Below are 21,373 nucleotides of genomic sequence, written 5' to 3' on the forward strand. Positions count from 1 at the left end.
AGGGCCACCAAGGAGGACATCCAACCTCAACTGGGTCCCAAAAGGTAGCCTACTATATATGTAAAGAAAGGTCCAAGGCACAATCAACCCATGGCCTAGTGGGCCATACACTAAGCCCAAAAACAAAGGCAACCTAGTGGGCCCTTAAGCAAGGTTAGGGCCCAACCATAAGGGTCATAGGTTCATTCATTGTAGTAGGCCTAATGGGCAGCCCATTATCCCAACATATGGGAAATTCTTAAATTTTTAACACATGTAAGTTGGGCCTCACATCTCGGCCCAAGTATGGATTTATTATAGTGGGCAAACAAGGGCCCAACTACTTGAGTATTTAGCCCATAAGGCCCATTACAATGACATGGTAAATATAGGACCCAAGGGTTCAATGAGCCTATCAAAAGTTCCAGCCCAACCAAGGCTATAAGGCCCTTACTTAACTAAGAGACTAGCCCAAGAAGAATCCTATTTGGGATGGGCCTTTAATCATACACTAATTAAGCCCAAAAAATAAAAATTAAGATGATAAGATACTGACATAAATCCTCCTCAAATCTAGTGGGCCATATTGCCCCAAAGAACATCTATAGGCAACAATTATTGGGCTCAATGCCAAATTCCAGCCCACCCAAATTTCTGGGTTGGTTGGAGTTCAGTATTAGAAGTATTTCTTAGTATAATTAATTCTGGATGGCTCACACACATCACTGTGGGCCCCACCAGATGAGAGAGGATATACAATACATATATGAAATGGGCCAGACTGTTAGAATGCAAGCCCAGCAGTAGCCTAAGGTAGGGATGTCCCATGTGTAGGCAGTCCTATGGGCCTGGGGTATATGGCCCAAAAATCCACCTAATGTGTTCTAATTGAATAAAAAGGGGGCAAGTATGATCAATCCCCTAAGGACCCTACATGGATGGGTGGTGGGACATTCAACACATCGAGGTGGGCCTACGAAGCAGGCTAGATGCCCCAGCCTGGGCGTCCCTGCCTAGCAGACCACTTCCAGCCATACCACGGGCAACTCAAATGTATTTTGGATCTGAAATTTTACAGAGTGATACTTCCATAGGTGACCTACACCCCCACAAAATTTTAAGATTTTTGGACACTTAGAAATATTTTAATTTGTTTAAATAAAATAGACTGTCCAGAAAATCGGACTGACCTGGACGTCCCAACGTGGTGGGCCAGTCCGGCCCTTGCCACGGTGTACACAGAGGTCCATTGGCCCTGAAATTTGGTAAGTGGGTCCTAGAATGGGTGGAACATATCTCCACAAAATTTCAGAATTTTTAGACATATATAAATATTTTAATTTATTTAAAGAAATCAATCTGTCCTAAAAATCGGACTGATCTGGACACCGTATTGTAATGGGCCAGTCCAGCCACCACCATGGTGTGTACAGGTGTCCATTGGCCCCAAAATTTTGTAGGTGGGTCCTACCATAAGTGAACCACCTCTCTGTAAAATTTTATGATTTTTGAATACTCATAAATATTTTAATTAAATTAGGAATTTCAATCTGTCCAGGAAGGGATGTTGCTGTCCATGCATTGTTTACCCAATAAGGTGGGCCCAACCTTCATCCAAGAGGGGCAAAATGGAGGTTTAGTATTTTCTTCATAAAATAAAGTAAGGTGGGGTCCATAAAAGTGGCCCATCCTTCAGAGAAACCAAGCTGAAGTGTATGTTTTCCCTCCATGCATGTGGGTTGGACAGCCCAACAAGGTGGACCGCCCACCCCTATGGGTCTCCTTTTTGGGTACCATATCATGGACCATCTGAGGTATGACCCATCACACCTCATGGTGGGGTCCACACCTTCTCATTACACTCCATACTTATAAAGAAAATGATGACAATCATGATCCAAAAATCCATGCCAAAGATTGAACATGACAATCCATGCAACAGTCCAAGTTTTTGGACAGCAATACATGGCTGGACACATCAGCCTATATCTCAATAATCTCAGCCATAAAAAGGGTGTGTGGCCTTCCTCAGTGGGCCCCACATAAGTCCAAATCACATACTAGAACTAGGACACTTGCATGCATTTGATTAAGGTGTCCGATGATCATGGAGTTAGGTGATAAGAGCATCCCACCTTGCTGGATTTTTATTTTTATTTATTTTGGGACATCCAAGGCCCACTATAAATGGGCCACACACACACTATCATCCATACATCAGAGAAAAGAGAAGAAGGAAATAGAGTAATCCGGCCATGGGGGTAGGGCCCCGCCACTAGTGGGCCCTCCCAAGAGTGAATCATACCCATACAACTACATTGATTTTACATGCAACAAAAAATCACTACATGCATGATATATAATTGTTATGGATGGTTGGGATGCCATCCCAACATGATCCTTAGGGTCTAGATGACCTTAAGATGGAGTGGATTATAAAATACATCATGATGGGGTCCATGGAGAATGGCCTCATCATGGATCATGACATGCATGTAGGATGGGCCAAAGGGCCACATCCATGGGATCAAATGGGATCCCCACCATGGATTGGTGGGTCCCATATGATCCATCTAGAAAGAAAAAGATCCAAGGTTAGAAAACAAGATCAACAATTATAATCACCCACCTTGAATCTTCAAGCTACCACCAACACTAGGTACTCCAAGCTCCAAGTTTAAAGTTTCAATGGTTTAGATGAGTTTGTGATGGCTAGATGGAGGAAGAAAGGAAGGGAAAGTTGCTGGAAATTGGGAGAGGGAGGGCTGGAAATTCTTCCATGAAAGAGGAAAATGAGAGAATGAAGGAGGAGAGAGAGAAAGGAAAGGTTGTAGGGGAGTCATCATTACTCTCCCTCCTTGGTTAGAGAAAGAAATCATGACCTATGGTGATACAAACAATGCTTGCTAGGGTAGGTTAGGTGTGGGTAGTGTTTAGGATGGGTAGTGTTTATTCCATGGGAATTGTAGTGTGTGTGGGTGGTGTGCATGGGAACTTGTGCCTGAGAGTGGTCCATATGCTTTTTTACAAAAAGTAAGCCACATGATGAAATGCTCACAACTTTTGATCTATAAGTCGGATGAATGCACAAGACGCGTCATTGGAATCGCAACGACGATGCGGTCACAATGGTATAGGTCTCAACTCGATCCGAGTCGGGTCTTCATGACTGGGCTCACGGATGACCGCAAACACTATCCAAGGGTCACGGGTCACCGGGATTCGACCGGTAGGACCGCGGGATTAAGATGGACGGAATGCATACTCACACACACACATGCACACATGCGAACTCGGGTCGGGTCTCACACCACCTCAATCAGGTCGCGGGTCCACATAAACCACCAGAGCCTTCTCTCTCTCTCCTTAAGTCTTCCTCCTTGCTCTGCTTCCTCTGTAAAATCTTCAATCGGTCCAAATGAAGGAGGGGAGGGGGTATTTATTGGCCCTTGGATGTGTGACACCTCAATTTTGGTGCCATAGGACCCACCTTTCATCAATCCAGACCATGTATGGGAATCACGTCCTGATATCAGTTGTGCGAACCCACGCAACTGATATTTTCATTGCGCGGACCCACACAACTAATATCGATTGCCCAAACCCGCGCAATCGACCTCAAAAATATTTATCTTTCTTCATTTTTCATTCCGTTCCACTTCTTACCTTTCAATCTCCTCTTCTTTAATTCTTTCTTCTCAATTTTTTTATGCCTCAACAGATGCCCCCTTGATCCTTTCTTTATTTCTTCCAAAAATCAAAGGGAATGATCAATTTTGCACCTTTAGTAGAGTTTGCGCCAGTCTGCACAAATGAAACCCGCCTACCATACTCAGTCGTACTTCCTATAATACCCCAATCCTTCAATCACTTTCCATACATTTGCACTGTAGCGAACCTTTGCTCCTTTGCAGTTTTTCCACGTAATGAACTTTGCTTGCGCGAACCTACGCAACAAATCCTTATTCGCGCAAAGTCTTCTGGCCTTTGCGCTGACCCGTGCAATCAACTTTAATTGCGCGAATCCGCATAACCAAGACTTAGAAAAATCTTTTAGCATTTGAATTTCTTCTCTTCAAGTACTTTCAAGACTTGAAACTTCTTTTCACCATGGCCCGTTCTCTAGCTTCCTCTTCTAGAAGAAAGAACCGTCCATCCTCTTCTAGGCTGAGGTAACCTCTTCTTCATTCTTGGAGTCATGTGGAAATAAACGAAGAAACTTTGGACCTCTATAACCCTTTCACCAGTAATCAAACCATTATCCCTATCAATTTATGGCGTCACTGGTCAATTTTACAGAGCGAACCGTTTGACCGACAAAATATCTTTGTCTCAGCGAATGACTGGGTAATGAGAGAGCCGAGGATTCTGACAGGATATTTGGAAGAAAATGGGCTCTGTCAAAGAGTGGGCAGAATTCATAAGATGAGATTTTTGTATCTACGCTATAATCCTCAGCAACCTTCCCCTTCCCACTACTTCGAAACAACTCGGCAACTCCTTTTTCTTGAGAAATTGCCCTGGGGTACAGGGAGATTCACAGTCGCAGGCCTGCTGTCTATCCGCGATTTTTACAGTGCTTGGGCTCGCGCTGTCGTTCAAAGACAAACTGCCATACTAGAGCAAATTATACTTTCTGCCGCAATTATAGCCACATTGGAACACTTTCGCGTGGATGCTACTATCCTTAGATGCTTTCTTGATCACTGGTCTCCAATCAGCAACTCATTTCATCTTCCCCTAGGCGAAATGTGCATTACTTTATGAGATCTATTTTGTATACACCACAAGAAATGCCACCTTTACCAATAAAAATTTTCGTCGCTAGCTTCGTCACTAAAAGACCGCCACAAAAGGTTTTTATCAATGAAAGTTTTGAATCGTCGCCAAAGGTTAGCTTTTTAGTGACAAATTCTTTCGTTGCTAAAACCACTTTTAGCGACAAAAATTTTCGTCGCTAAAAATCATTACAAAACTTGTAGCGACGATTTTTTTCATAGGTAAAAATATTTACAAAACTTTTACTGACGAATTTTTTCGTTGGTAAAAATAAGTTAAAAACTTTTACTGATGAATTTTTTCGTAGGTAAAAATATTTACAAAACTTTTATCGACGAATATTTTCGTCGGTAAAAAATATGTAAAAAACTTTTACCGATGGTTTGTTTCGTAGGTAAAAATATTTCATGATACTTTTCGTAGGTAAAAATATTTACAGAACATTTACCGACGATTTGTTTCGTAGGTAAAAATATTTAACGATACTTTTGCCTACGAAAATTTTCATTGGTACAAATATTTACAAAACTTTTACCGACGAATTATTTTGTCGGTAAAAAATAAGTAAAAAACTTTTACCCACAATTTTTTCGTAGGTAAAAATATTTACAAAACTTTTCCCTATGAAAACTTTCATAGGTAAAAACGTGGATGAGACTTTTGTCTCTTTTTTTTCAATATTCTAGCACAAAATTCTTGGTATACACCTGTCACAATGTTTCATCATATTCTTCTTGGTATACACCTGTTATATAATATATTTCATCATATTCACATTCACATCCATCTAAACCCAAACTATGTAAATCCATCCAAACATAAAATACATTTATCCAAACACAAACAATCTTATCCACATTACATTCATCCACGCATAAATACATATAAGTTTAACTGTATGTGTGTATGTGAGTATGCATTTTCTTCATTTTGGTCCCGCGGTCCTACCGGTCAAATTTTGGTGACCCGCGACCTTCGGATAGTGTTTGTGGATACCCTTGAGTTCGGTCATGTAAACCCGACTCGGGTTGACTTAAGACCTATGTCATTGCGTTCGTCTCGTCACCGCAATTCTAAAGCTGTGTCCCGTGCGTTAATCCGATATGTACATCTCAAGTTATGATCATTGATCGATATGGGCCATTGATTGCATGATTGGTGGACCCCACCATGGGTTGCACATTTTCCCATGCCATCATTTCACCCTAGGCTGAGATTCCTAGAAAGGCTATGACCCTAAGCCTTGTTAATATCACCATAAGCCACCATCATTGCCTAGGAGAGAGAGAGCTCATCATTACAACTCTTAAAAGTCTCTCTCTCTCTCTCTCCCTCTTATTTCTCTCTCTCTCTCTTCTCTTCTTCCCCAGCAACTTCCCTTCCATCTTCCTCTATTCTCCAGCCCCTTCTCCCTCAAATCCCCTCCCATCTAACCTTCAACAATCCATCTCACCCATTGAAACATGTTCCTTGGAGCATGAAGAGAAGATTGATGTAAGCTTGGAGTGGGATCCATTAAGGTGGGTGATTATAATTGCTGATCTTCTTTTTTACCCCTTTGATCTTATTTTTCTTCCTAGATGGACCATATGGGACCCACCAATCCATGGTGGGGATCCCATTTGATCCCATGGATGTGGCCCTTTGGCCCATCCTACATGCATGTCATGATCCATGATGGGGCCATTCTCCATGGACCCCATCATGATGTATTTAATGATCCACTCCATCTTAAGGTCATCTAGACCCTAAGGATCATGTTGGGATGGCATCCCAACCATCCATAGCAATTATATATCATGCATGTAGTGATTTTATGTTGCATGTACAATCAATGTAGTTGTATGGGTATGATTCACTCTTGGGAGGGCCCATTAGTGGCGGGGCCCTACCCCCATGGCCGGATTACTCTCTTTTCTTCTTCTCTTTTCTCTGATGTATGGATGATAATGTGTGTGTGGCCCATTTAGTGGGCCTTGTATGTCCCAAAATAAATAAAAATAAAAATCTAGCAAGGTGGGATGCTCTTACCACCTAACTCCATGATCATTGGACACCTTAATCAATGCATGCAAGTGTCCTAGTCCTAGTATGTGATCTGGACTTATGTGGGGCCTACTGAGGAAGGCCACATACCCTTTTTATGGCTGAGATTATTGAGATATAGGCTGATGTGTCCAGCCATGTATTGTTGTCCAAAAAGCTGGACTGTTGCATGGATTGTTATGTTCAATCTTTGACATGGATTTTTGGATCATGATTGCCATTATTTTCTTTATAATTATAGGGTGTAATGAAAAGGTGTGGACCCCACCGTGAGCTGTGATGGGTCATACCTCAGATGGCCCATGAAATGGTATCCAAAAAGGAGGCCCATAGGGGTGGGCGGTCCACCTTGTTGGGCTGTCCAGCCCACATGTATGGAGGGAAAATATACACTTCAGCTTGGTTTCTCTGAGAGATGGGCCACTTTGATGGACCCCACCTTACTTTATTTTATGAAAAAAATACTAAACCTCCATTTTCCCCCTCTTGGATGAAGGTTGGGCCCACCTTATTGGGTAAACAATGCATGGACAGCAATATCTCTTCCTGGACAGATTGAAATTCCTAATTTAATTAAAATATTTATGAGTATCCAAAAATCATAAAATTTTACAGAGAGGTGTTTCACTCATGGTAGGACCCACTTACAAAATTTTGGGGCCAATGGACACCTGTACACACCATGGTGGTGGCTGGACTGACCCATTACAATACGGTGTCCAGATCAGTCCGATTTTTAGGATAGATTGATTTATTTAAATAAATTAAAATATTTATATATGTCTAAAAATTCTGAAATTTTGTGGAGATATGTTCCACCCATTCTAGGACCCACTTACCAAATTTCAAGGCCAATGGACCTCTGTGAACACAGTGGCGAGGGCCGGACTAGCCCACCACGTTGGGACATCCAGGTCAGTCCAATTTTCTGGACAGTCTATTTTATTTAAATAAATTAAAATATTTATAAGTGTCCAAAAATCTTGAAATTTTGTGGGGGTGTAGGTCACCTATAGAAGTATCACTCTATAAAATTTCAAACCAAAAATACATTTGAGTTTCCCGTGGTATAGCTGGAAGTAGTCCGCTAGGCAGGGATGCCCAAGCTGGGGCATCCAGCCTGCTTCGTGGGCCCACCTTGATGTGTTGAATGTCCCACCACCCATCCATGTAGGGTCCTTAGGGGATCAATCATACTTGCCCCCTTTTTATTCAATTAGAACCGATTAGGTGAATTTTTGGGCCAGATACCCCAGGCCCATAGGGCTGCCTACACATGGGACATCCCTACCTTAGGCTACTGCTGGGCCTGCATTCTAACAGTCTGGCCCATTTCATATATGTATTGCATATCCTCTCTCATCTAGTGGGGCCCATAGTGATGTGTGTGAGCCATCAAGAATTAATTATACTAAGAAATACTTCTAATGTTGAACTCCAACCAACCCAGAAATTTGGGTGGGCTGGAATTTGACATTGAGCCCAATAACTGTTGCCTATAGATGTTCTTTGGGGCAATATGGCCCACTAGATTTGAGGAGGACTAAGACAGTTATCTTACCATCTTCAGTATCTTACCATCTTAATTTATATTTTTTTGGGCTTAATTAGTATATGATTAAAGGCCCATCCCAAATAGGATTCTTCTTGGGCTAGTCTCTTAGTTAAGTATGGGCCTTATAGCCTTGGTTGGGCTGGAACTTTTGATAGGCCCATTGAACCCTTAGGTCCTATATTTACTATGTCATTGTGATGGGCCTTGTGGGCCAAATACTCAAGTAGTTGGGCTCTTGTTTGCCCACTATAATAAATCCATACTTGGGCCGAGATTAGAGGCCTAACTTACATGTGTTAAAAATTTAAGGATTTCCCATATGTTGGGATAATGGGCTGCCCATTAGACCCACCACAATGAATGAACCTATGACCCTTATGGTTGGGCCCTAACCTTGCTTAAGGGCCCACCAGGTTGCCTTTGTTTTTGGGCTTAGTGTATGGCTCATTAGGCCATGGGTTGATTGTGCCTTGGACCTTTCTTTGCATATGTAGCAGGCTACTTTTTGGGACCCAGTTGAGGTTGGATGTCCTCCTTGGTGGCCTTAAGGTAGGCCCATAGAGGCCCTTATAGGTGGTTAAAGGCCCACCTTGGGCCTGGCTAGGACCGTTCTTCCTTAGGATTTTGACTCTCTTAGTTTATGGGCCATCCCAAAGTACTGGGCTCCCACTAGAGGACTTCTCTTCTTCTTAGAATACCTGTTGATGTGCCTAGATCTTGACCCTCCTTGGGACAGACGATTTCATATTCCACAGGTAGCACACTTACATCGTTGCGACCCATATGCATCATCTGTATGAATTGATTGCATTGTATAGTGGTCATTCAGGGATGGAGTTTCTCCCCTTGTGCACATTGAGTGCCTGAAACTTGTGCATGATCTGTGTGTGCGACTCATGCATTGGCATCGCATTTCATGAGGATACCGCCCTTGCTTCATCAGGGCCTTGCCTCCACAGGGACATTTGTGGATGGCCGCATGTGTGGACACCGAAAATATTACTTGAGCATACCGGGTGCATAGGATGCCCATGGGTGAGATTCCCAAAACTTCCATGGTACCAAGGATCTGCTCCAACGCCGTGACCGGGTGGAATACATGAGCGCACGAGGGCCTTATACCGTTAGGCCGCGACTCCCACTGTCGTGTAGTCGGTTGGATAGGGGTGTAGCCTTACCTGCCTGGCGAGAGGAGGCATTGCTAGGCTGAGTCTGACCAGCTCGTAAATGGGTCCGCTACCTTCAGGCCTTGTTGGTGATTGGCTGTCCACAGGCGGGTAGTGAGGTCTCTTATGCTCGTTTGACTGTGCGGGGTCTGCAGAGCGGCAGTCATTCAGCAGTGTAATGGACCCCGGTGATTTCCTTATGATTGGAAACGTACTTGACATATGGTTTGGATATGAGCACTGACATTACTTGCATCGCATTAGCATTGGCTGTACAAGCCCCTTCATGCATTGCCTTGGTACGGCGTCCAGTACTCTTTGCATCATATTCATGGTTAGCCTGGGTAAGGCTAGTGATGTTTTCTTTGATCATGCTTCTCTCCTTGTATCTCCTACTACTCTTCTATGCACCATTATCATACACCTACACCACCCTCTAAGCTTCTATAAGCTTATGCACGATTGATGCGTGCAGGAGATTCTAGACAGGAGTCGTAGCAGCATAGCGTGGAGCAGAGCTGAGCATTTGAGGACCTTAGTGTTGCCGACCTTTCTCTTTTTTCCTTTTTATCTCATGTATGTCCTTTTGGACCTTATGGATGATTGTAAAAGTTTAAATTCTTAGTGGATTTTATGATGTGTGCCCTCTATTATTCTCAGGAATACTTGCTGTGATCTTGGGTATACATGTATTGGAATGATTATACTGTTATGAAAATCCTCCTTGTAGGATCCCAGGATTGGAACCTGCCTCAGGGCCAAGAATGGGGTACTACGGAGATGCGCGAGCCGCCATTGAGCTACTTGTGAGTCCTAAGCACGAGTCCGGGCGTGACAACATTCATTCACACATAAATACATATAAACTTAACATCATAAACAAATATAAAAAAGACACATAGATGAAGGCGGAGGTGGTGGGGCATCAGTGGGTGAGCGTGCAGCGAGAGCCTGAAACATCTCCATCATCCGTCACTCATGCTCCACCCACATCTCCTCCATCTTCCTCTCCTGCTCCTCCCTCTGCCTCGCCAGCTGATCCTCCATCCTCCTCTCTTGCTCCTCCCTCTGCCTTGCCAGCTCCTCCTCCATCTTCCTTTCCTACTCCTCCCTCTGCCTCGCCAGCTGATCCATCATCTTCCTCTCCTGCTCCTCCCTCTGCCTATCCAACTGATCTCTGATGTCATCGATGAGGACCCGTAGTTGCTGAACCTCTCTCTCTGCTGTATTAGCTCAGCCTACAGGGCTTTCCCAATGACGATGGATCGGCTGGAGGCAGCTCTAACGAGTGCCATGAGCTTGGCACCATGGCCAATCCCACGCACATATCTAGAATGGGTGCCAAGCACCTGACTCACGATCTTTGGCTCACTCCGCTGAGTACCATCGGGAGTGGGCTGACTGCGTAAGGTGTCCATCTCCTCCTATAATGAAAATATATAAATTTTCATAATAAATGACATTATTATAATTTAATACAATTAAATTTTATAATGTTAGGATTTTTACCCAAATCTCGCTGGCTCTAGGATGTACTCAAGATCCCGTCGCCTGCCGACAGAGAGTCCCTCTATAGAAATCTATTGGTCCGGGCTCCTAGCTAGTGACAAAATCTCACTGCGCAATTGAAAGGACAATAGAGTTAATATAAATGCATGGAAATAATATATAAACGTAATAATTACCAGTACTTTCTTACCATGTCGTGACAAAGTCGTACAAATGACTTTAAACCAGCTACGGGGTTCACTTCTAACTTCTCCCTGTTGTCAAAATTTATTTTGCTCCTCTTCTAAACATATTACTCATAATACATTGTTATTAATTGTGAATTTAATTATTACGTTAAGATATCATAAATATGTAAATATTATCTGAAAAGAACTAAATGAAAACCTATCGCAAAGTATCCGCCAGTCCTCATCAGTCATGTGCGCTGGTACGGACTGTACGGCCTCCTCGTGGCTCGTGCACCGCTTATACCGCTGGTGTAACTTACCATGGTAATCCTTGAACCGCTCCTTAATCATGTCGTCGATGGAAAGGGAGATGTGCGTAACACTCAAATCCAAGTCAAATTTATCCTGCAGTTTCGTATATAATAGATTAAAGTAATAAACTTATTAAAAAAATAATTTAACCATAAATAAACTTTTATAAAATAAATTTTAATTTACTAAAATTTACCTGAAGGCGTTGACGGATGAGCTGCTGCACATGATCTGTCACGACTTTCCAACGGGGGGTAGTGGGGGGATTAGAGATCGGCATAAGACACCGACCTCCGACGTAAACAACATAGCATTGTTCCCAACAAATCTAATGCAGTCCTGTGGGAACTTTACCATCACCCTACCCTCACGCATAAGTCACTCCAAAAGTAACCCACGAGTGGGTCCACATCCTCGTCAGCTGGTCGATGAAGTTGTTGCAAAAGAAATATGTAAGTCTAAACATAAACAGAAATCATTAAAAGAAATATATGTCTAGACTTACATGCAGTGCCCGGTGTATGCGCGACTGAGGGATCAGACGCCTACGATGCAACATGTGACGGCGATACTGGCTCTATCACATCACAGGTAGAAGGGGTAGATCCAGTGCGTGAACAATGTGCTCTCTCACCTGGTACCATCACTGAATATGTGCGAGCTACGAACTTATAAATTTAAACAATGTCAATACAAGTGGAATATACTAAAACATTATACAAGTAGTGTTGACGGTACAATGCATTTGTGCTTATGCTTAGAGAGATGATTAAAATATAATTAGATCATTACACTATAATGCAAGCAGAAATAATAAAACTATAAACTTTAATCTATAACCATTGGAAATTCCATTACACATTGTCATTCTATATTAAATACACATATTTCATTGTAATACGAAACAACTTTAAGGTAAACTATCCGAAGTACTCCATGCGTAAGTTATCGTATGCTTTATAAGCATATGTCATGTTATGTGTAGCACTCGACATTTCTACAGTCAACATGCCAGTCACAATAGGAGAAATCTAGTCTTTCGAGACTCCATTTATATGTGCAAGTGACAGAGTCGCATCTTTCATAGCATCTTTCATATCTCGTTTCCCACGGTTATATATCTCCATCAGCCCCGAAATTTCTTTGAGATGGTATAATCTTTCCTCTGAGTCGTTGTTGATATATTCCACTCCACACTCGTTGACCAGACCGGGTATCTCTATAGCCCTGCTAAAAGAAGATAGGACCAAAACGTCCATCTACAACAACTGATGAAGTATGTTGCGTACTTCTGCTACGCTTCAGTTTAAGGAGGACATGATAAAAAATTGACTCAATTGCAAATGTGGATTATAAACAAGTCAATAAAAGGAATTAATCATGACTTAAAATTTTCACGTATATATGGAATATATAAATTATTCGAATTGAAAAATGATATATAAATCATGTGTACATTTAATAATCGTCATCTATATCACTATTGCTTAGGGCTATTTCTTCTTCACCATCACTATCGTTGATCAGTATTTCCTCATCATCGTCTGCAACGTCATCATCAATGAAACCGCTATCATCTCTAACAATGTTATGTATTATTGAGGCATCAACATGATCAGGGGGCACATCATCTCTTTCTAATTGCACCACATCAATATTAACACTTGAATCAGTCCTTGTATCCCTAGATGGCATGTCTTCTTGATATTCTTGTTCAACCCTAGACGTGTCATTTCCCCCGTCCTCTCTATCTTCAACTTCTGGTAAGGGAACGTCAAATATGTTCTTGCGCTTTATTTTCTGCACCACGTACCAAGAGCCGCCTAACTTGGTGTCGGCGAGGTAAAATACTTGTTCGGCTTGGCTGGCGAGGACAAATTGGTCATCCTTAAGCCACTTCCAAGATAAATTTATGCTTGTAAAGTAGTTATCAGTCAGTATTCCTAACTTCTTATTTCCAATGTCTCACCAATCACATTTAAATAAGTACACCCGCTTTCTCATACAATAAGTCAACTCATTAATATCCGTCAAAACATCATAAAAGTCAATTTCTACCTCCTTATGCATTTCCTTCATAACCACCCCATTATTTTGTGTGGTCCTATACTTCTTACCTTCTTCAGTGTGGAACTGAATCCTGTTTACAATACAACATGTATATCTAGATACACATCTATTAGGGCCACATGCCAGTGAGTATAGTGCATCAGACGCATCCGCAGAGTTTCTCGTGCGCAACGTCTTCATCTATTATCATGTACAAAATGTAATTGTTTAGGGATTTTCTTAGGTTGAAATAATGTGTAATACAACAAAATTTCTAAATGTGGTGAGATACCATGTGAAATCCTACACGTTTTACAACCATTCTAGAAACTAATCCTGATGCATTCGATCATAATTTGTGGGGAATTTGGACTTCATCTCATTTATGTGTTCATTACACGTAAATGACACATCATCAACAAGAAACATTAAGATCATTGTATGTAGAGAAAACAATAATCGAGGGAAGACTTACTCCAAGTACGACTCTATTTCTTCATAATTTTGCAACACATACCATCGCGCCTTTGATAGATCCCCAAGGTCTATATTGTGAAACGTTGGGGATCCTAAAGGATGAACATTATGTGCAAATACATATATGAGTCCTTGTTCATGCTCCTGTCCTTTATCGGCATTCCGATCTTCTTAGTTGAATCTAGTCTCTATGCCACGAAGATACATGAAGCAAAATGTAAGACACTCATTATCAATGTACACTTCAGCTATCGACCTCTCTGGTCGTGCTTTATTCCTCACAAATCGTTTGAGGTTGTGAAGGTATTTGTACATAAAACCAATATGTTATACTTATGAAAATATGAATATATGTAGTTTATGGAATGAATAAATTTTTTAATAGGTTCTACCACATTTTGATCGGATACATCCAATGATATTGTATTGGGCTTACAAGCTTCGCCTTGTGTGACAAGTGAATCGCTAGGTTTACCATGACATCGAAAAATGCAGGTGAAAATATTCTTTCAAGTTTACAAAGAATTATGGTAATGTCCTTCTTCAGTCATTTAATAACATTTACATTCAATGATTTCAAATACAAATCCTTAAGGAATATCCCCAACTCAATCAGCGCCACACTAATATCCTTGCAAAGGAATCCACGAATCGCAACCGGTATTAGGCATTGCAGAGCGACGTAACAATCATGACTTTTCATTCCTGTTACCTTACAATCCATAACATTTACGCGCCGAGATATGTTTGACGCATACCCATCGGGAAACTTCACCGATCTCAACCATTCACATAAACACTTTCTCTCTAGTTTTGTCAACGTGTAGCAGGCTACTGGTATAGTATACGAATTTTCATGTGGTTGTAAGTGCAACTCTTTCCTTAAACCTATTTCTTGTAGATCCAATTGAGCCTTGAAACTGTCTTTTATTTTTTCTATGTTCATCAATGATCCGAAGACATTGTCACATATATTTTTCTCAATATGCATGACATCCAAGTTGTGTTGCAATTTTAGATCACTCCAATAGGGCAACTCAAAAAAGATGCTCTTCTTCCTCTAGTTATAGTCTGATACTATACGTTTCCTCTTCTTCAAGTGCGATGCCTTACCAAATTTAATTTCTCCAATGTTACTCAGTTGTTGTATCACATCTTCTCTAGATAGCTCTTTGGGGGGTAGCCTATGATCTTGTTTACCATCAAAGATCATTGTCTTCCTACGCCAACTATGATTGCTCGGCAGGAAGCAATAATGACCCATATAACACGTTTTTCTACCATGCTTCAATGAGAATGAATAAGTCTCAATACCACAAGTAGGACAAGCCAACCTGCCCTTCATGCTCTACCTAGACAAATTTTCATACACGAAAAAGTCATTTATTGTCCACAAGACCGCTGGATGCAATCGAAATGTCTGTCCTGTAAATGTGTCATACGTTTCTACACCTTGACTCCACAACTCATTTAACTCATCTATTAACGGTCGTAAATACACATCAATGTCATTCCCATATGACCTGGGTACATGAATAAGTAATGACATCATGAAAAATGACTCCTTTATACACAACCAAGGTGGTAAATTGTAGAGTATAAGTACCACTAGCCACATACTGTACGAGCTACTCATATTACCAAATGGATTAAAATCATCACTTGCAAGACTTAGTCAAACATTGTGAGAATCCTCTGCATACCAGTCATGTTACTTGTCAAAATTTTACCAGGCTTCAGACTCCGTGGGGTGCCTCAGTGTACTATCATCATGAACATGCTTCTCCTTATGCCACCTCATATTTTTAGCCTTCTTATGAGACATAAACAATCTTTGCAATCTGGATTTCAATGGGAAGTACCTTAACACCTTTTGCGGGATTTTCTTATGCCTGGCTTTGTCATACTTCCACCTAGACTCTCCACGTTATTAACACTCTTCAACCTTATCATGCTCTTTCCAATACAATAAACAATCATTTATACATACATCTATGAGGATGTAACCAAGGCCCAAGTCTCGCATCAAGGATTTTGCCTCGTAATGAGACTTAGGCAATGTCTCACTGTCCAGTAATGCTTCTTTCAACAACTCAAGAAAAATGTCGAATGATTTGTTACTCCAAGGATTTATTATCTTCAAATGAAGTAAATTTGTAAGAAAATTCAACTTAGAGAAGTTCTCACAACCCGAATAAAATGGACGTTGCGCATCCCTCAACAACCTACTAAACTTTTCTGATTCAACATCACCCATTGGAGGAATATCTTAGCTACTGCTTGTCGCTGCAAAATCAGTATCCACAATTGTTTCCCTGAACACATCCCCTATGATATCTTGCATTTCGTCAACGTCTTCATCCTCGTCATCTGACACAATTGGGTCTTCATTGACTTCAGTGCCTTCAACTTTATGGGTCATATCTTCACCATGATGGATCCACCAAGTGTAACCCTAGTCAATCCCAACCATGGACAAATCGTCCTTTACTTTGTCTAAAGTCTTATATATCATGTTCTTGCATTTTTGACATGGACACCTAATCCTATTCCTTGAATCTTCCTGATTTCGCACAAATTCTATGATCTCTTGAACCCTTTGTTTATACTCTAGGCCAAACCTAGCTCACATCTAACTCTTATCCATCTCTACAATGAAAAGACTGGAGTCAGTTTACAGAAATAGCCTAAAGATTAGGCTAGGTTATAGGTTTAGGGAATTGAGAATAGGTATGCATTTAGGTTTAAGTTTAGGTTAGGGAGTTGAGATTAGGCTTATAGGTTAAGGTTTAGGTTTAGGTTTAGGTTATAGGTTATAAGTATAGGTTTAGGTTTAGGTTAAGGCTTAGGTTTAGGTTTTGAGTATAGGTTTTGGGATTTGAGAATAGGTTTAGGTTAAGGTTATGAGTTTAGGTTAAGGTTATAAGTATAGGTTTAGGTTATAGGTTAAGGTTTAGGTTATAGGTTATAGGTTATAATTGTAGGTTTAGGTTTAGGTTAAGGCTTTGGTTTTGGTTATAAGTATAGGTTTTGGGATTTGAGAATAAGTTTAGGTTAAGGTTAAGAGTTTAGGTTAAGGTTATAGGTTAAGGTTTAGGTTTAGGTTTAGGTTATAGGTTGTAGGTTATAAGTATAGGTTTAGGTTTAGCTTAAGGCTTAGGTTTAGGTTATAAGTGTAGGTTTTGGGATTTGAGAATAGATTTAGGCTAAGGTTATGAGTTTAGATTAAGGTTATAGGTTAAGGTTTAAGTTTAGGTTTAGGTTATAGGTTATGGGTTATAAGTATATGTTTAGGTTCAGGTTAAGGCTTAGGTTTAGGTTATAAGTATAGGTTTAGGGATTTGAGAATAGGTTTATGCTAAGGTTATGAGTTTAGGTTAAGGTTATAGGTTAAGGTTTAGGTTTAGGTTTATGTTATAGGTTATAAGTATTGGTTTAGGTTAAGGTTAAGGCTTAGGTTTAGGTTATAGGTATAGGTTTAGTGATTTGAGAATAGGTTTAGGTTAAGGTTATGAGTTTAAGTTGAGGTTATAAGTATAGGTTTAGGTTATAGGTTATAAGTTATAAGTATAGGTTTAGGTTTAGGTTAAGGCTTAGGTTTAGGTTATAAGTATAGGTTTTGGGATTTGAGAATAGGTTTAGGTTAAGGTTATGAGTTTAGGTTAAGGTTATAAGAATAGGTTTAGGTTATAGGTTAAGGTTTAGGTTTAGGTTTAGGTTATAGATTTTAGGTTATATGTATAGGTTTAGGTTAAGGTTATAAGTATAGGTTTTGGGATTTGAGAATAGGTTTAGGTTAAGGTTATAAGTTTATGTTAAGGTTATGAGTATAAGTTATAGATTAAGGTTAAGCTTTAGGTTTAGGTTATAAGTATTGGTTTTGGGATTTGAGAATAGGTTTATGTTAAGGTTATGAGTTTAGGTTAAGGTTATAGGTTAAGGTTTAGGTTTAGGTTATAGGTTATAAGTATAGGTTTAGGTTTAGGTTAAGGCTTAGGTTTAGGTTATAAGTATAAGTTTTGAGATTTGAGAATAGGTTTAGGTTAAGGTTATAAGTATAGGTTTTGGTTATAGGTTATAGGTTAAGGTTTAGGTTTAGGTTTAGGTTATAGGTTATAGGTTATAAGTATAGGTTTAGGTTTAGGTTAAGGTTATAAGTATAGGTTATAAGTATAAGTTCTGGTATTTGAGAAAAGGTTTAGGTTAAGGATATGAGTTTAGGTTAAGGAATAGGTTTAGGTTAAGGTTATAAGTATAGGTTTTGGTTATAGGTTATAGGTTAAGGTTTAGGTTTAGGTTTAGGTTATAGGTTATAGGTTATAAGTATAGGTTTAGGTTTAGGTTAAGGTTATAAGTATAGGTTATAGGTTAAGGTTAGGGAATTGAGTATAGGTTTAGGTTTAGGCTATAGGTTATAGGTTTAGGTTACGGTTTAGGAATTCGGGTTCGGGTTTAGGTGTAAGTATAGGTTTAGGTTACATGTTATAGGTTTAGGTTTAGGTTATAGGTTTTGGGATTTGAGAATAGGTTTAGGTTTAGGTTATAGGTTTAGGTTTATGTTATACGTTTAGGTTTAGGTTATAGGTTTTGGGATTTGAGAATAGATTTAGGTTTAGGTTATAGGTTTAGGTTAAGGTTTAGGAATTCGGTTTCGGGTTTGGGTTTCGGTTCGGGTTTAGGTTATAGGTTTTGGTTTAGGTTATAAGTTATAGTTTTAGGTTAAGGTTTAGGTTTAGGTTATGGGTTTTGGGATTTGATAATAGGTTTAGGTTTAGGTTTAGGTTATAGGTTTAGGTTTAGGTTTAGGTTTAGGCTTAGGTTATAGGTTTAGGTTTAGGTTATAGGTTTTTGGTTTAGGTTATAGGTTATAGGTTTAGGTTTAGGTTATGGGTTTTGGGATTTCAAAATAGGTTTAGGTTATTGGTTTAGGTTTAGGTTATAGGTTTTAGGATTTGAGAATAGGTTTAGATTATAAGTTTAGGTTTAGGTTATAGGTTTAGGTTAAGGTTTAGGTTTAGGTTATAGGTTTTGGGATTTTAGAATAAGTTTAGGTTTAGGTTATAGGTTTAGGTTTAGGTTAAGGTTTAGGTTTAGGTTATAGGTTTTGAGATTTGAGAATTGGTTTAGGTTTAGGTTATAGGTTAAGGTTAAGGTTTAGGAATTCGGGTTCAGGTTCGGGTTTCGGTTCGGGTTTAGGTTATAGGTTTTGGTTTTGGTTATAGGTTATAGTTTTAGGTTAAGGTTTAGGTTTAGGTTATGGGTTTTGGGATTTGATAATAGGTTTAGGTTATAAGTTTAGGTTTAGGTTTAGGTTATCGGTTTAGGTTATAGGTTTAAGTTAAGGTTTAGGTTTAGGTTATAGGTTTTGGTGTAGGTTAAGGGTGTGGTCCCTCCAAATACTGATATAAACACGGCCTGTCCAAATGGTCAGGCCACTCCAATGTTGTCCATAGAAAATGGACAGCTTCATCATGGTCATAATAGCGATTCCCACCTTCTAGCGACCCCCGCTCATCCGGATAGCTCCGATGCATATCCAGGTCTGCAACATTAATTTCGAGCAAATACGTAAACATGGCTTGTTCAAATGGCTAAGCCACTCCAATGCTGTCTATAGGAAATGGACAGCTTCATCATGGTCATAACAGCAGTTCTCACCTTCCAAGGACCTCATCTCAACATCCGAATAGCTCCGACGCACATCCGGGTCCGCTCCATCAATTATAAGCTAATACAATTAAATCTTAAAATAGTTACTCATCCAAGGTTGGATAGATTGTAATACTTTCATATTCTCATTTAAACGTCCACGCCGAAAATCCGGCAGCATCTCCTCATGCCTCTCTAGATAAGTTGATCTTACGTTACATTCTGATGCCAAATATCTAAAGCAATGTAATGATATTTGACATTGTATATGGAACGAAAGAAGTATATCTAGAGAGAAACGAGGAGATGGACTGCGGATCAGGCATGAACATTTAAATAGATTATATGAAAGCATACTTTCCATCTAACCTTGAACTGTCCAAAATGGGACAATTTGAGCGATTTCTATGCCACCAAAAACACACCATATCTATGTATGGCCCCATAGAAATCCTCAAACGAGTAACTAATTATCTAACTTACAAATCTATAAATTACAAGTCACAACTATAAACTAACTAATCATAATAATAAGACAAGATAAAAAAATGTAATATACAAGCTTATTAAGATTTGCAATGATAGAACTATACATTTTATCTTCATACTGAGAACATAAATATAATGCTAAGTAAACAAACATTTCTAACAAACTATTACGCGAAAGAAAAGCTCTAGAAGATGAGAAAGTCCTCATGTATAATGTTACTTTCAGCTACTTAAAACAAGAGATTTAATTCATATGTGAATGATAAATGTAAAATGAAGAGAAGGATGCCCATTGCCAAGATAGAGAGAGAGAGAGAGGTTCATCATGTTAGTAGGCCTAAAATACCTTGTCTGTTAGAGAAAGTATGTTTTTTTTAGGATTTCCTAAAGGTTTTCAATCCATGGTTGTAGATGAGCATGTTAAGAGGTGGATAGCTTTTCACCAATGGGTTTTATGCCAAATCTCTACTATGCAAAACCAGAGAGAAGACTTGATATTGTCAAGTCCAGTTCCTTTTTGGTCCGGATCTTATTTTTGAAGACCTAGACCTAGATCCAATTGGTTTTGTGCACTTCTTGAATCATTGGATCTAGGCTTTTCTTGTAGGTTAAGGTTATACATTACTAACTTATGCTATTAGATTGGTCATCTTGTGTAAGGGGGATATTAGAATGGAGTCTCTCCCATTCGGCCCAAATAGGTGTTAGTGTGATTTCGTCCTACCTTACTTGAGTGTATAAATATGTCATGGATGGTACCTAGCTTAAGACTTTGATCAATAACTTTGATCACATGCCCTAGGTTTCCTCCCTCAATGATATACACCTTGGCAAATTGAGACCATTCGAGGAAATTCACGCCGTCCAACTTCACAATTATGACCGCACACTAGGATTGTCACCATAAATACCTATGGTTAATATGAAACTTGTAGCCCCGAAAACACATAGCTTCTAAACCACTAATAGTCAACTTCTACCCACGACAAGAAGCCCCTCATATTCTTCAAAGTATAACAAAAGTACTATCTAGAATTTCAAAGAGGCTCGATAAATAAAATAAAATAAACATATAAAAAGTCCTATAAAAAAAGGGTTGTACTTTTTATTTTGAAGGATGACACAATTTATTAATGAAAACGGCATGTTGATGGGTGGAGAAATTACTTGTCTCTCTTCTTCTCTTTCACTCT

The sequence above is a fragment of the Magnolia sinica genome, chromosome 1 (genome assembly GCF_029962835.1).
Source record: "Magnolia sinica isolate HGM2019 chromosome 1, MsV1, whole genome shotgun sequence".
In the NCBI taxonomy this organism is placed as follows: domain Eukaryota; kingdom Viridiplantae; phylum Streptophyta; class Magnoliopsida; order Magnoliales; family Magnoliaceae; genus Magnolia; species Magnolia sinica.